Source organism: Lygodium microphyllum, chromosome 9 (genome assembly GCF_053477565.2).
Source record: "Lygodium microphyllum isolate KBCC chromosome 9, Lygodium_microphyllum_v1.1.10, whole genome shotgun sequence".
Taxonomy (NCBI): Eukaryota; Viridiplantae; Streptophyta; class Polypodiopsida; order Schizaeales; family Lygodiaceae; genus Lygodium; species Lygodium microphyllum.
The window spans coordinates 13733631-13750665 of record NC_141143.1 but is presented as its reverse complement, the minus strand read 5'-3'; positions in this window follow the sequence as shown (position 1 = coordinate 13750665).

The following is a 17035-nucleotide window of genomic DNA, read 5'->3' as shown; positions in this document are numbered from 1 at the left end:
TGTTTCAATGGTATGAGAGACAAGCAATAGGAACTCTCAGCACATGGGATGAATTGAAGGTGTCCTTTCTCACCAAATTGAAATGTAAAGGTTTTGAAGAGAAAATTTGGAAGGATGATGGGACCTTAAACAGGCCGACACTGGCTCATGCACTAGCCGGACCTCTATCATGCGCTCAACAACCCCACGGCCTCGTGGCCAGGATCGTGGATGACAGATACATCATCTTCCTAAACATCCTGTATTTGTATCACGTCTCGTAGTCCAACTCTAACCCAATTAACACTCCTCAGAGGGAGTCCCTAACACATTGCCAAATAGCACGAAGTACGAACATAGGAGGTCCTCCCACGGCTGACTGCCGCTACCTCGCTGCGACTCTCCTACACCTTGGGGATTGGCCCCTCGATGCATCGCTAAACATATATAACATATGAACACAAACTTCTCTCTTTTATGATTCGCGTATTTCCAGGAGATACACTATGCTTCCTCACTTTACTTTCCCCTTAGACCCAACGCCTAGCCTACATCTTGGACAACCTTACTCACTCAACGTTGGTCATGTCTCTAGAAAGCAATTGCCATGCATCCAGGATATATTGTCTGATACCTTTTAAATTTCTTTATGATTTATGCAAATTGTGAATGTCCATGTGCTCAAGCAATTAAGAAAATCAGCATTGGTGCACATGTGGAAAACATTTCTTTCAATGATTTTGACTATCGCTCGTATGCGGCGTTGCATGAACCTAGCACCGAGAAACCCTCGTGCTACTAGATCCTTAATTTTTAGATATCGACCAACCTAAATGGTATGCATAAAACTCAGCAAGCTTTTCATCATTTCATTCAGCATTTAAACACATTTTATACACTCTACCCCCTCACCCGTTTAGGTTATGCATGGTGCATAGGTTTAGGGTTCATTTCCATGTTTTTATTGTATAAAAAGCCATAAAAACTCACTAGAACATGAAGGTAGGGCTGAACTGGGGCTAAACCTCATAATTCAGACCCCCCATACATCCACAAACATGAATCTTATTTTTCCTTAATTTTCGGCACTCAAAATCCATTTTTCCCCTATTTTTTCCCCATTTTCCCTATTTTTCTTGTATTTTTTGCAATATTAAATGACTGAAAATACAAAATGGGTTGTGGGCTATGGCCCTTAGATTCATTTGCAGCAAAAACACAAATTTAGTTGGTGTGTCTTATTATATTTTCCATTTGTATCTCAAAAAATACCCAATTTTCCCATATTTCACGTGTTTTATGGGTTTTACACTACTACTTTCATCCACAATACCTATGATTTTCTGATTTTCTGATCATAAACGGTTGAAAGACATTGCAAACAACATTATAATGCATAATCATCCCATGGGAACAAGTATTCATGAAGCAAATTGCATAAAACATCAATTTCCTTTGTAAACATGAGATTACCGTTCTTTGTGAGTTGCGGATTTTTATTTGCCATATCTTGGGACTGATTTCTAGCCACCATTAATGCTCATGAGAGTCCACAATCAGCAACCTTCCTTCCTCTTGAACCACGGAGCAATCTAGTCTTCATTGGGCAAGCATCCGTCATCCATTCTTCTTCTTCCTCTTCACCACATGAATCTGCCTTTAGGGGAGAGAGAGGGAGGAGAGAGAAAGACTGAAATCAGAATTCTTCATAGAGACTACCATTTCTTGGGCGAGAGGCGATGATATGATTGGCATCCAGGAGGGAAGCAAGGGCAATGATCAGTGATGGGGGTTGTTTGCAGGCTGGAGGTTGCCTCTCCATCATCCTTGGCGTGATTTTCGGTGCCTGTTGTTGGCGCCCTCTTCTCCTCTCTCTCCATGATTTCTTGCACGCCTTTTGGTTGGGGGGTTAAAATTTTCCCAAAGGGCACCCTGCCTTTGGTCCATGTTGTGGCCACCCTTTCAAATCTTGACCATTTCTTGGCCATTTCCCCGTCCAGACTCCGAATTGAGCTCTGAAAAATCTTGGGCATCCGGCTCGGCATCTCGCATTGGCGGGTAACTCTTGTCAACCTGCACAACAATCTGAAAAATTATGAAAAATCAACAAGTGTCGCTCGGGCGCCTTTAAAGCACTTTGACGCTTAAAATCGTCCTAGATTGAGCCGCCGCCTTTGACGTTGAATATTTTTCCCTTGATATTCGTAATTTTTAGCTATTTTTAAGCACTTCTTGGCACCAAAATTCCGCTCTCATTGGCAACCACGGGATAGGGCGAGTCAGCCCGTCGAATCCCACAGTAGATCTGCACAAAACAACAAAAGGAAGCATCAAGCTGATACAAAGTAAATACATACTAAACACAGCACAATGCTCACCCAACCCCTGACAGAACCAAGGCATGACATCCACAAGGAGTAGGCCTAACATAATCTGATAAAAGGGCCGAAGCTAGTCACTAACCAACTGCTCCAACATGGCCAAACTAAAAAGAACTATCAAAGAGGTTGCCCTAAGTGGTGGTCTAAACTACCTACCTAACTAAGGACAATGCAACCAGGAGCTCCTACTAGGTGAGGACTCCTATAGCCTGATCAAGAAGTATTTTCTTGTAACACATTTCTTCTTTTAGGGTTTTTATTTTATTGACATACTCGGGCATGTAAAAAGGAGGGATCTGAGCGTAGTGACCCAAGGAGAATAGGGCATCGGTCTCAGGACCTGTCTCGGTACCCAAGAACCTACCAAGCCCTCACAAGGCGACACTTAATCCTTTTTTGACGCTCACTTTTATTTTCGCTCCAACCTTCCTCATTTTTTCTTTTTCAGCAAGATGTCACCCCTAGGAAGACAAGGCATCGGCCCCGGGTCTAACTCGTCCCCAGGAACCTACCAGGCCTTCGCTAGGTGATGATCAACCGCTCATAAATTTTTCTTTGTTTTCTTTTATTTGACAGGGGTTAGAACCCCTTTTTACACACCTTTGTATCTATATTTATTATCTTGTCAGATATTCAGGGTTTTACCCCTTTATCATCATTATTTTCCTTCTGGTAGGCTTCTCTAACTGCCTCACAACTAATAGGAACTCCTAGAACGGCTGCCTAGCAAGCTAGTAGAACAGGGTCACTAGGACTTCCGTCTAAAACAGGTTGATGCTTGACAATGTCTTCACAGGAGGCAATAACTACTCAGACCTCCCTCAAACATACTGAACCTAAACCTGGGACTTCATGCCTTGGACGTCGGTCCCCAACAAGAAACGAAAAACCCCTTTAACAAGTACACAAACACATATAACATACAAACCATAGTACTCATAAAGGAAAGATATCACCTGGATAGGGCCACAAGAAGCTTTCACGCAACAAAAGGCTCCTTCCAAGCTCTTCTTCAAACCTGTCTAGCACAGAACTCAAAGAAGAAACCATTAACTGCACCTGCACTAAACAGACAACTGACCCTCTTGGCCTAACAAAATAAAACACTTTACTACAAAACTTAATCGGCCCTCTTGGCCTAACGAGATCAAACAAAGTAGCACCTACGTACCCTTCCCTGGAATAGCACAGATATACAATAATAAGCTCCTTTCCAAGGAGGACAAACAGGCTCATAGCCCTAAACTAAATGCATAAGGTTACAACCCATCCCTCCTGCATAGATAGCAAGAGGCGTACACATAATATGTTGTCTAATCAACCTATGGGTCCCAGATAATAACGGTAGATTGGTCTCGGCTACTCTTTGCATCACCCATATCAACCATCGTCGGCCATATATTGCATGTTCTGATAACATACCCCACAAGCGACCGGGTCCTGTTTCATCATTGATAACAATATCCAAACTAGGATCACAATTAAAGAAGAGGTTTTCTTCATAAGCAAGATTTGCTAATGAATCCGCAAACTGATTCCAGTAACGTGGAATCAGCTGAAAAGACACTCTCTCAAACTCCTCTAGTAGGGTCATAGCAATCCGATGATACATACAAAGAATGGGATTCCGCACTGTGTATGTCCCATATAGCTGATTCAGGATCAACTAGGAATCCCCTTTTACTAACAATCAACGAATACCACCTTGTTTGGCAATATACAGTCCCATAATCAAGGCTTTATACTCCGCCATATTGTTAGTGAATCCTACCCCGAGATAAGCAGCTAACTTCATGGTAACTCTACGTCGGGGGTCTCGGATTACTACTCCAACACTTTCTTTTCTATTAGGGCCCCTGGACGCTCCGTCAAAATATAATGTATACGTCCACAATGGGTTTACACAGCCGAACATCACGAACTCCTCTATTCGTAATTATGGTAATCGAAGTTTAGCATGTTGAGAGGATGAACTGAAGGCTCCATCCCACCTTCTTCATTGAATACAACAGGGATGCTCATCAACAATCGTAAACAGTGATGGCAGAAGAATTTGATCTCCCACACAAAAGTTCCGTCCTCTTGCTCAATCACTTTATATCCTTTGCTCCACCAAATGAGTTTCCCCTGATGGTATCTTTGCTCCAGATATGGGTGCTCCAAATAAGGGATTAACCGACCCATCAACCGACTTTTAAGCTCTTTCGCAGGTCTCAGATCATTCCTAGCATGGACCTGCAATGCATTTCTTTTGTATTAGCAGAATTAGAAATAGTAAGGTTTAATCTTATTAAGATTAACCTTATTCTTAAACTCTACTCCCTGTAGATTAGCTAATAGGGCCGTAGACCTATTCTTCCCTAACCTAACAATTTTGTAGGGGCCATTCCATTTAGGTTCCAGCTTCCTTGGAAACAACTCCCTACGCGCATCGTAATACAAAACCAGTTGCCCCTTCTTAAAGGTATATTTCTTCGCTTTTAGGTCATGCAACTATTTCATCCGACGCTTAACAACCTCTTGATGTAATAGGCTTTGCAACTTAATTTCATCTAGGTGTGCTAAGGTCGTAAATCGCTCTAATAGGGCGTCCTCATTACCCAAAGAATGGTTTATTGCGAATCTGATGGTCGGTAACTCAATTTCTAAGGTTAAAACGCACTCCTCACCATAAACTAGTTTGAATGGAGTATGGCCAGTGGCTCGCTTAAACGTGGTATTATATGCCCATACTGCCACATACAGCTTCTTATCCCAGTCGTGTTTCTTTTCAGATATGACTTTCGATAGGATACCCACAAGCTGCTTGTTGGTACTTTCAACCTGCCCATTTGCCTGCAGATTATAAGGAGTCATTTTATTGTGCTTGATTTGCCAAGCCTCAGTCAAGCTTTTGATCACCTTATTCAGGAAATTGGTTCCACATTCCGACACTAATTCTTTCGGTGGACCAAAACGACATATTATCTGCTCTAAAAGGAAACTAATAGTTTCTTTAGCATCATCTTTCCTTGTTGCATGTGCTTCTGACCACTTTGTGAAGTAGTCAGTTGCTACAATAATATACCTCTTTTGCGTAGTCAACGACGGAGTAATAGGACCCACAAATTCTATTCCCCACTTCTCAAATGGAAGTATCGCCATAATAGAGGTGAGTGGTCTTTTCCTATTCTCTCGACTATCATGTCGTTGACAAATATTGCACCTCTTAACATACGCGAACGCATCCTGGAAGATGGCAGGCCACTAGTAACTTGCTCGTAAAGCCTTTTGTGTTGTAAGCCGTCCAGCAAAATGACCTCCGCAAGCGGAATCATGACACTCTTCCAAAATGAATGGCACCTCGTCAGGCATCACACATCAGTGATAGATGTCATCAACCCCTTGCCGATATAGTGTACCTGCGATCAAGGCAAACTTTAATGCTTGCTGCTTAATTTTCCTTCTCTCAGCTTTAGATAGTTCGGATCCAGCCTCTCCTGTCGATAAATAATGCATTATTGCAGCATACCAGGAGGGAATAGACACTGTATCTATTTTAAATAACAACTCCATGTCACTACCTTCAGCCACATATTCCTTCGGCTCCCCAAATTCCACAAGACATTCCACAATACCCTGTAACCTTGGTGGCTTACTCCTGATCTCATAATCAAACTCCTGCAAAGTGATTAACCACTTCGCTAGACGATCAGGCGACTGCAGCTTATTCATCAATAATCGAAGCCCCTCCGCCTTTGTATAAAGCACAACTTTCTCATAGAGAATATAATGCCTGAATTTCTTGGTCCCAAATACCATCGCAACACACAACTTCTCCATGTAGGAATAACTGATCTCGGATACCCCCAGCTTCCGGCTAGCAAAAACAATCGGGTGATACCACTTTTCTTTCCAAATTTGGGCTAAACAGCAGTTGATACTATGCATGGTGGCTGCTGAAAATATATAGAACACCTCACCTCTTTTAGGTGCTTTTAAAATGGGAGCTTTTACTAGCTCCTGCTTCACATCCTTGAAAGCTACCTTATAAGGGTTGCTCCATACAAACAAACAACTAAAGGACAATAGATTTGTAAGCGGCAACGTTCTTTCTGCCAAGGTGTTTATGAATCTACGGTAATAACCAATCGAAGACAGAAAGCTATGAACTTCTTTCGGAGTGCGTGGTGGACCCATAGCAACTATGACTTTGACCTTCTCAGGATCTGTCGCAATTCCCATTGAACTGACCACATGGCTCAGCAATAGCCCATAAGATACACCAAAAACACACTTCTGTGGGTTTAGAGCGATGCAAAATTGCCTGCAGCGCTCAAAGCATTTTCTTAAAATGATCAACTGCCTTTCCCTCATGGTGGCGGCCCCTAAGTCATCAACAAACACCTTCAACTCTTCAGGGGATATGTCACCGAATGTCTTATCTGCTGTTCGTTGCCACGAACCAGGTGCATTGCATAAACCAAAGGCCATCACATGGTACGCAAAAGTACCAAAGACAGTAATAAAAGTTGTTTTCAACTTGTCCTCTTCTGCAATTTCCATCTGGTTATATCCTGCAAAGCAATCCATAAACGAATATATCTCCCTACCCGCTAATTGATCCAAAATCTGGTCAATGAATGGCAACGGGTAGTAATCCTTAACCGTTTGCTTATTCAGCTCTCTAAAATCTACACATAATCGGATTTGATTATTTTTCTTCTTTCTGATAACAATGGGTGAACACCATTCCATGTGTTGAACAGGGAAAATTAAACCAGCTTTCCGAAGCTTCTGTAGCTCCTCATACAGCCCTTCCCTCAGTTCGAAAGGCATACGCCCATGGCCTCCCGGCTAGGAGCGTGGATGACACATACATCATCTTCCTAAACATCTTGCGTTTGTATCACGTCTCGTAGTCCAAGTCCCTAACACATTGCCAAATAGCACGAAGTACAACATAGGAGGTCCTCCCACGGCTGACTGCCGCTACCTCACTGCGACTCTCCTACACCTTGGGGATTGGCCCCTCGATGCGTTGCTAAACATATATAACATACGAACACAAACTTCTCTCTTTTATGATTCGTGTATTTCCAAGAGATACACCATGCTTTCTCACTTTACTTTCCCCTTAGACCCAGTGCCTAGCCTACAGCTTGGACAACCTTACTCACTCAATGTTGGTCATGTCTCTAGAAAGCAATTGCCATGCATCCAGGAGATATTGTCTGATACCTTTTAAATTTCTCTATGATTTATGCAAATTGTGAATGTCCATGTGCTCAAGCAATTAAGAAAATCAGCATTGGTGCACATGTGGAAAACATTTCTTTCAATGATTTTGACTATCGCTCGTATGCGGCGTTGCATGAACCTAGCACCGAGAAACCCTTGTGCTATTAGATCCTTAATTTTTAGATATCGACCAACCTAAATGGTATGCATAAAACTCAGCAAGCTTTTCATCATTTCATTCAGCATTTAAACACCTTTTATACACTCTACCCCCTCACCCGTTTAGGTTGTGCATGGTGCATAGGTTTAGGGTTCATTTCCATGTTTTTATTGTATAAAAAGCCATAAAAACTCACTAGAACATGAAGGTAGGGCTGAACTGAGGCTAAACCTCATACTTCAGACCCCCCCATACATTCACAAACATGAATCTTAATTTTCCTTAATTTTCGACACTCAAAATTCATTTTTCCCCTATTTTTCCCCATTTTCTCTATTTTTCTTGTATTTTTTGCAATATTAAATGACTGAAAATACAAAATGAGTTGTGGGCTGTGGCCCTTAGGTTCATTTGCAGCAAAAACACAAATTTAGTTGGTGTGTCTTATTATATTTTCCATTTGTACCTCAAAAAACACCCAATTTTCCCATATTTCACGTGTTTTACACTACTACTTTCATCCACAACACTTATGATTTTCTGATTTTCTGATCATAAACAGTTGAAAGACATTGCAAGCAACATTATAATGCATAATCATCCCATGGGAACAAGTATTCATGAAGCAAATTGCATAAAACATCAATTTCCTTTGTAAAAATGAGATTACTGTTCTTTGCGGGTTGCGGGTTTTTATTTGCCATATCTTGGGACTGATTTCTAGCCACCATTAATGCTCATGACAGTCCACAATCAACAACCTTCCTTCCTCTTGAACCACGGAGCAATCCGGTCTTCATTGGACAAGCATCCGTCATCCATTCTTCTTCTTCCTCTTCACCACATGAATCTGCCCTTAGGGGAGAGGGAGGGAGGAGAGAGAAAGACTGAAATCAGAATTCTTCATAGAGACCACCATTTCTCGGGTGAGAGGCGGCGATATGATTGGCATCCAGGAGGGCAGCAAGGGCAATGATCAGTGATGGGGGTTGTTTGCAGGCTGGAGCTTGCCTCTCCATCATCCATGGCGTGATTTTCGGCACCTGTTGTTGGCGCCCTCTTCTCCTCTCTCTCCACGATTTCTTGCATGCCTTTTGGTTGGGGGGTTAAAATTTCCCCAAAGGGCACCCCGCCTTTGGTCCATGTTGTGGCCACCCTTTCAAATCTTGACCATTTCTTGGCCATTTCCTCGTCCGGACTCTGAATTGAGCTCTGAAAAATCTTGGGTGTCCGGCTTGGCATCCTGCATTGGCCGATAACTCTTGTCAACCCGCACGACGGTCTGAAAAATTATGAAAAATCAATAAGTTTTGCTGGGTGCCTTTAAAGCACTTTGGCGCTTAAAATCGTCCTAGATCGAGCCGCCGCCTTTGACGTTGAAATTTTTCCTTTGATATTCGTAATTTTTAGCTATTTTTAAGCACTTCTTGGCACCAAAATTCCACTCTCAAGGAAATTCATGAATTTGAGATAGTCCTCTAGAGAATGAGTGAAAGCATATCTCTAGAATAGAATCTATATTGAAGAGATAGACCAACAATAACTTAAATGAAGGTATTGAGAAGGGATTTTTTCTTAGAAGCCTACAACTAGAGGTTCGGAAGTTTATGGAATTAAGAAGACCAACTAATATGCAAACTATAGTGGAAGGTGCAAGATTGTATGAGGAAGTGTTAAGATGATCTATGACCTTAGGAAGAGGAGTCTTATCTCATTCAATGCTAGGAATGGTGTATCCACCAAATGCTATCCCCCAAAGATTGTTCCCTACTCCTAACCATAGATGCCAATAGTACCTCAATATAGTGCACTGAATACATGGTCACGTGCCTCAATGATGGTTCAACCACCACAAAAGTGGCCTCAAATAGTTCTTGCAATGGAAAATTAGCAACAATAGTGGAAACCTACCAACTAGAATCAACAGCCAATAGTCCAAATGGGAGCTTTGAATCAGAATCAGAATAGATACTTCTTTATGTCAATCCAACTAGTCTATGTAGTGATTATAGAGACTCCCCGAAATCCTACTCCAAGCACTCCAAGAGGAAAAAAATTGAAGGACTACTTGTCCAAATCAGTTGCAAATATCAATAAGGTGCTGATGGATGTGATTATATCACAATTGTAGACACTAAAAGTGAATATCGTCAGCCTATCAAACACTGCAGGAGAGCATATGTCATGTGATTAAACATTTGGTATGGAAAGTGCCATCAAGAAGAATATTTAGCCACTTTATGTACCCAAAAGAGCTAGTAATCCATGGAGCCTTCTGATCTTATTGCCTAAGAAGGAGCCATATAGGGGATATCTGCTCTCTAAAGGAGATGCATGACTAAAGGAAGAAAGACAAAGAAGCAAGGTTCAATTTAGTAGAATCTAAGATGACAATCCAAGACATTGGACCAAAGACCAGAGAGTTTGGACCAAAAATGACCAAAGACCACAGAGTTTGGTCCTAATTTTTGTCCAAGAAGGTTCCCCTCCCAAAATTATAAAGGAAGACTGTCTGGTGATGGATAGAGATCTCAAGTGGAATGCTACCTCGGGGGGTATACCTATAAGAAATCATCTATATAATGTGTGTTTAAAGGGTATTAATAAATACCCTTTCTTTACATTCTATAAGGCCATAAAATGATCCTTTTTACTTTACTAAACTTACATGTTTTTAAAAAGTATAATTAAAAATCCCCTTTGTAAATATTATAGTATAAATTTTACTAAATATTTCCTTTGAACTCACGTGGTATCTTACATGTTCTATAAGGTGGACTTCTTAAGAATGCTATAGATACAAAGAGAAGGGTCATATCTCCCCAGACTATCCAAATCCTAGAAGATCCATGTATTATAAGACGCTTTGCAGTCAATGTAAGGGAGAAGGTCACATTGTTAAAGATTTTCTTGTTCCAAGCTAATGCCATGGATAACCAACATAAGATTTAGAAACTTGCCTCCAATTTAATAGAATTGTAAGTAACCACAATAATGCAAGCCAAGAAAAGGACATCTATGATTCCAAAATAAAATGTTCTACCTACCAAAGCTGTAAAGTTCAAGCTCCCAATAGAGCCACAGAGCAGCATAATACAATATAGTACAATAGAGAGCATTCCAATACCACATAGAAGTATACAAAGATAGTCCAGGATGACAGAAAAATAGAGATCCAAGAGATGGATGATGTGGATGTACCTCGAGTAATAGAAGATGTGATGATGCAACCATTGATTGAAAAAAGAGGAGAAATCAATGTGGACATTACCTTATTTCCCACAACTACTTTGAGAAACTAGTGGATCCCATAAAAGAGTATGACTTGGCGAAAGATCTAGACACCTTCCATCCTAATTTGAGATTTTGACAATTGTTGATGCTATCTCCCACTTGTAGAAAGAGGTTTAGAAGCATTCTCATGTGAAGACGTGGCCTAAGGATTGTCCATCTTGCAACTGCTACCAAAAACAATAAGACCTCAGAGCCTGTAAAAAATGTAAATGTGGCCAATACCTTCTTGGATTTTTTCACTCTAGTGACTGGCATTTGGATAGAAGGTTGCTTCATTGCAAGTGCATTGATAGTAGATGGAGGCTCTTCACAGTAAACATCATGACAGATATGACAATGAAATATCTAGGCTTGTAAGGAATGTAGTGAACTTAGTGGCCTATCAGACTAGCTGATCAAAGTAGAATCAAGCCCTTAGGCATCCTTCCTTATGTCACGACCACATTTTCAGGAAGAGATTACTGGTTGACATACTTAGTAGTGAAGCCAAACTCTTATGGGATCTCTTACCTCCTATTGCTAGGAAGGATATAGTTATTTGAGGCACAAGTAGGGGACCCAACAAACTGATGCTAAAACTCTATGGATTGCAAAAAGGATATGGATCCACCTCTATAGAAGTATCATCCGACTCTTCCAACAAAGCAATGAATGGAACATCAGCCAAAAAAAATGTTGTCAAGAAAAATTTCCCACAAAAAATCTGAAACATAGTCCCTAACAGTCGGCACTGTAAGCCATCTCTTGTTGAAAGATGCAAAGTCATTGTCAATGGGTGAATATTGCCTATTTGAAGTGGGAATGACTTTTGAAGTAAACTGTGATAGTGAGAAAGAAGCATGGATGTATTGTTCTCCTTATTACATGGCCAGAACAGAGCTAGAGGTAGAAGCACAAGGTGAAATAGAAAGTTTATTCTTCTCTTACAGAGCCCCTACAAAAGAAAAGATAGAGCTGGAAGAGGAAGATGATAAATCCAAAGACGAAGATAATAAAAGCAATGAAGAGCAAGAATCCCTACAACTTGAAGAGAATATTAATGAAGAGAACATGACAGGGGCTTTAGAGGATGAAGGGCCCCTATTATTGGATGAAATGACAATGGTTTCTTTAGGTTCATCAATGGTTTGCAACATATGTAGAGGATGTACACAAAGTGGAGAAGACAATCAATAATCACTTTTACCAATGGCTACTACTGTTGGCCTACACCATTGGTTTCCAAAAGGGATGATGATGATGAACCATACCAATAGGCACTAACCCCTCAGCAAAGTAGCAAAGAATCTTAGAATGTCCTTGTCATGCTACATTCCTGGACACATCCTTGGAAGATGAGTCCTCAAGTCAAGAAGTGGGTATCCACAACCCAAATCATAGACAACCCTTATACCATTTCAACATCCAGAAGGATCCAAAGAGTTGCAGTCAAAAGAAAAGATAGATGGTTCCAACGGAGCATTAGAGGAAGAAGCTACTCCCTTGAAGGAGTCAGATTTGTATCTAGAAGTAGTCTACGTATCATGCCAAAATGAAACATATTGAGGTACACTATCATTTCATGCATGAGATGGTACTTGTAGGTGAGAGCGGATTTCAAAGACCATTTTTGAAGCGGAAAAGAGCCTAAAAGGCCATAAAAGATCAAATTTTCATGCAAAATAAAACAGTTGTAGATTGATAAGTTGGATTTTCCTAGACGGAGTTTGATGCCAGGAATCCAACGCAAGTCTCGGTTCGTCAATCCGAGCCTGTTTGACCCCCGTTTAATCCCCGCAAGGTTTCATGTTATGAAGCAGCTACATGATCCGAGAGCTGGAAAGTGCGTCACAAGCCCAGGTATATAGGTTGCGACATCACAAAGCCGTCCGGTTAGATAGATCTCAAATCTGAGCTCATTTGCCCCTCTGAAAGAAAAAATTCCACTTCGATTGCAGTGTGAACACAAAGAAGATGAACTACATATTTTAAAATTAAAACCTTAACATTGATTAAGAGGAAGAAAACCAAAAAAATTATTGTGAGGAGGGAGGGGGTGCAAATTTTTTTTGTGCCGCATTTTTCTTGAGAATCGTGCCTCTCCGATGCTGGGGTTGAGGGAGAATTGACTGCACATTCCTGATCTACTCTCAGAGGGCTTCATTTTGGGTGTAAGCATGCTGATTTTAATGGAGGGAATCAAAAATTTTAATTTTGTCTTTCTCTCTCCTCTCTCCTCTGTCCTCTGTCCTCTGTCCTCTGTCCTCTCTCCTCTCTCCTCTCTCCTCTCTCCTCTTGCTACCTATTCACACACGTGATTCTATGAGAGAAGGGGGTGGGGTTTGATGGACATTTTTGATGGAATGATAGTATTGCAGTGAAGGAGATCATAGATCGGGCTGAGAGAGAGCGTAAGTGGTCTCCCAACCAGTGAAGTACGAGTCTCCAAAACCGTATTTCTATGCATAAGTAATAGATTTATTTGTTTCATGGTAGATGTTTGATGGAATTGTGTGGAAATGGTTATAGAAATAATAAAATTTGGGAGTTTTGTTGTGGTTTTGGAGTTTATATGGATTAGAAATGAAAATTAAATAGATTCTCAGTGATTGTGATCATTTTGAAGACATAAATGAGAAATATCAGAATTTTTATCTAAATAAATGAAGAAAAATAGTGAAAAAAAGATTTTTACTTTAGAAAATTAAGGAAAAATATGCTTTGTGTTCATGAATGTATGACATGACTCGAGCATGAGGGACAAGCCTCAATTTATCCTTGTCTTTGTGTTAAAGTATAGTTTTTACCGCATTTTTACAAGAAAAACACATGAAAAAACCTCCTTCTACACCTATCAATGATGCATAACCTAAATGGTAGGGGGGAAGAGGGGTTTTGATGTTGATTAGTTGTTGATGACATTTAAAATTTTGATCTATTTTCTTGTGCATACTATATAAGATGTTTTTAAATTAAGTTTAAAGGGATCAAGCAGCACGAGGATGCTCGGGTGCTTTGCAATGCAGCATAGGCTACTGGAATCATTGAAAGAAATGTTTGTTGCACTTCACAATGCTAATCTATAAAACATAAAATGTTTGAGCACTATGGCATTCACAGTTGCATTGTGCATATCACATGGTAATTCCTAGATGCATTGCAACTGGTTTCTTATATATATGACCCACACTGAGTTGTGAGATACCTAAGTTGTAGGTTTAGGTGTCCACGTTCCTCGAAAAACTGTTAAATGAGGAAATATATTATTTCTTGGAACATTTTAAAATAAGAGTGGAATTTGTGACACCTGTGTTATTTGTGTTAGCGGTGCATCGAGGGGCCAATCCCCATGGTGTAGGAGAGCTACAGTGGGGCCACGTCATTCAGCCAAGGGGTGCCTCTCCTTCTATTTGTGCTTACGAGGTGTTCGACACTGATATATGTGTAGGGACTCCCTCTAAGGATTATGGGAAAGGTTTAATTGTTGGAATACAATTCAAAATAAATGTGAGATTCATGATAGTAGTTAGGGTAGTGTGTCCCTTAGATGCTCCTAGCCACGAGGCCAAGGGGTTGTGTTCTTTGAGTGTAGAGAGGCTTGGCTAGTGCTTAGAGCTAGTGTCGGGCCCATTTTAGGTCCCGAAAGGTGGTGCATTTGCCAAGAGTAGCTAATAAGTTGTGGTTTTTGAATCTTGGCTATAAGGGACCCATTATTTTTCTTTGTTTCTAATTGGGAGCTGCCAGCAAGAGTTGTATACCTTTTTCAAAGAGTATATGAGAGCTTTTGATGACATTTTAAAGCTTTGGCTAAGGAAAGTCAGTCAACTACCAGAAGATGTTCTTGGTGACCTCTTTGTCAGTGGCTTGGAAATTAATACTCACTTCCAAGTTAGGATGAGGAACCCTAAGTCACTAAAGAAGGAGGCAAAGGTTCAAGCAGAAGATTATGAAAGATGTATTTAGAGATGTTGGCAGAACTATTGGATTTTTCCCCGCACCCTTGAGATCCATAAAGATTGGCAACATTTGATGAATGTTAGTCATGTTGGAGGTGCAAATGGTAGGTATAACAGGGAGAATCTTGGCATTAACTATAATGATCTTGAGGCCTAGGAACCCTAGCATCCTAGTGTCGCCAATCCCATGTTCCAAAGCCATGAGCTAGATATAGAAATGGGTATATACCTAATAGGGGAAGCAGAGTGGTTAAGCAACCCCTTAGTGGCCTAAATTTGAAACAAAATCATGTCAGTGAGATGACGCCCCACAATATAGCTGATATATGTTGCCATGTGGTGATTGTCTCAACCATTGAGAACCAGGGTAATAAGAAACTTGGGATTTACAATGGTAAAGATCCACCTAAAGTTGAATCTAGTAAGAGGATATGCTTCAAGGGAAGTGATACGCAGTAAGTCAGCCAAGATGGATCGGTCACCATGAAAGAATATCAAAATAGGAGTGGTGGCAGCCAATCAAAGATTAGAAAGAGATGGGTTTGACACTTGGGCTTAAGGAGGTCATTCGGTCAGCTAATAGCACACAAAAAGAGGAATATCCCATACTGAGGTTATATTAGTAAGGAAGGCTTGGACTTGTGACTTTGGTTTAGCTTGGTTGGTTTGACAAGATATAATTTACATGCCAAATTAGACCATATTTAGTTAGAACAAAATGATTTATGTTAGGCCAAGAGGGCCAGTTTGTTGGGTTGTGAAATCTTATATTCCTTTAGCCCAAGAGTGCCATGTGTTTGTTTGGTGTGGGTACGTTTAATGGTTTTCTATTTTAGTAATTGCATCAAGCACGTTGGACAAAGTGCCTGGAGGGAACCTTTACTGCACAGGAGCTTCTTGTGGCCATCCAGGTGGTGTTGTCGCCTTTTCGAGTTTTCCTCTTAAGCTAATAGTGTTATATGTGTATGTGGGGCTTATTTTCTTTTTTGTTTATGGAGAATGGCAATCAAGGCATGAAGTGCTCGGGTTTGGTTAGATATATTTCGGGGAGATTTGAGTAGTTGTCTACCTATTGTTAGAATATTGTCAGGCATTAAAGACCTATGATAGAGGGAAGTCTTTGTGGCCCTATCCTTCCTGCTTGCTAGGCAACTATCCTAAGAGTCCCTACTAGTGCGAGGCAATGAGGGGAGCCTGCCAAAATAGCAAAGAAGAGCAAGTTTTGAAAATATATAAAGATAAAAATTACAAAGGTGTGTAAAAAGGGGTTCTAACCCCTCAATTAGAAAAGAAAAAGAAGAAAAATTTCTCCAAGCGATTAATTATTGCCTTGCGGAGGCTTGGTGGGTTCCTAGGGATGAGTTAGATGCCTTTCTTCCTTGGGGTAGTAGCTAGTTAAAATAAAGAAGTAAGGAAGGTTAGAGCGAAAACAAAAGTGAGTGAAAGTAAGGACCTAAGGCCGATCCCCCATTCTCCTTGGGTCACTCTACGCTCAGCTCCCTTATTTTTACACACTCGAGTATGCAAACCTTGGGAGGCACATGTGTTAAAAGAAAACTATGATGTGTCAAGAATCGCGTGATGGGGGGATTTGCTTGGGCTGCTACACAAAACACACACTGTATACACAAGAGGAAGCTCACTCAAGAACACAAGAAGAGAGATGGATGCCAAAACGTTTTCTTGTTGATTTTTTCTTCTTTTTCCACACACTATACAATGCACACAAAGTGTAGATAAGATACAACATAAATGAAAGTGGCCTTCTAAGTCAAGCAGTGCATAACTGACTACACTAATCAACTGGCGCTATATCTTTGCCAGTTGTAGGTAGGTGTAACAAACTAAATTTAATAAGTGATAAGTTAGTGGCCATGTGAGTGTCATAATGACTACAATGTGCTAAGTGTAGATGTGCGGACCCATTTAGCTAGGCGGTCCATCATCAATGTCCACACGTGTTGAGCTTGCCATCTCAACACTCCCCCTCAAGCTCAACTCTATCTTTGCAACTCCAAGTAAGCTTTGGAACTTTCAAAGCTTCTCTGCACCCAATGCCTTTGTGA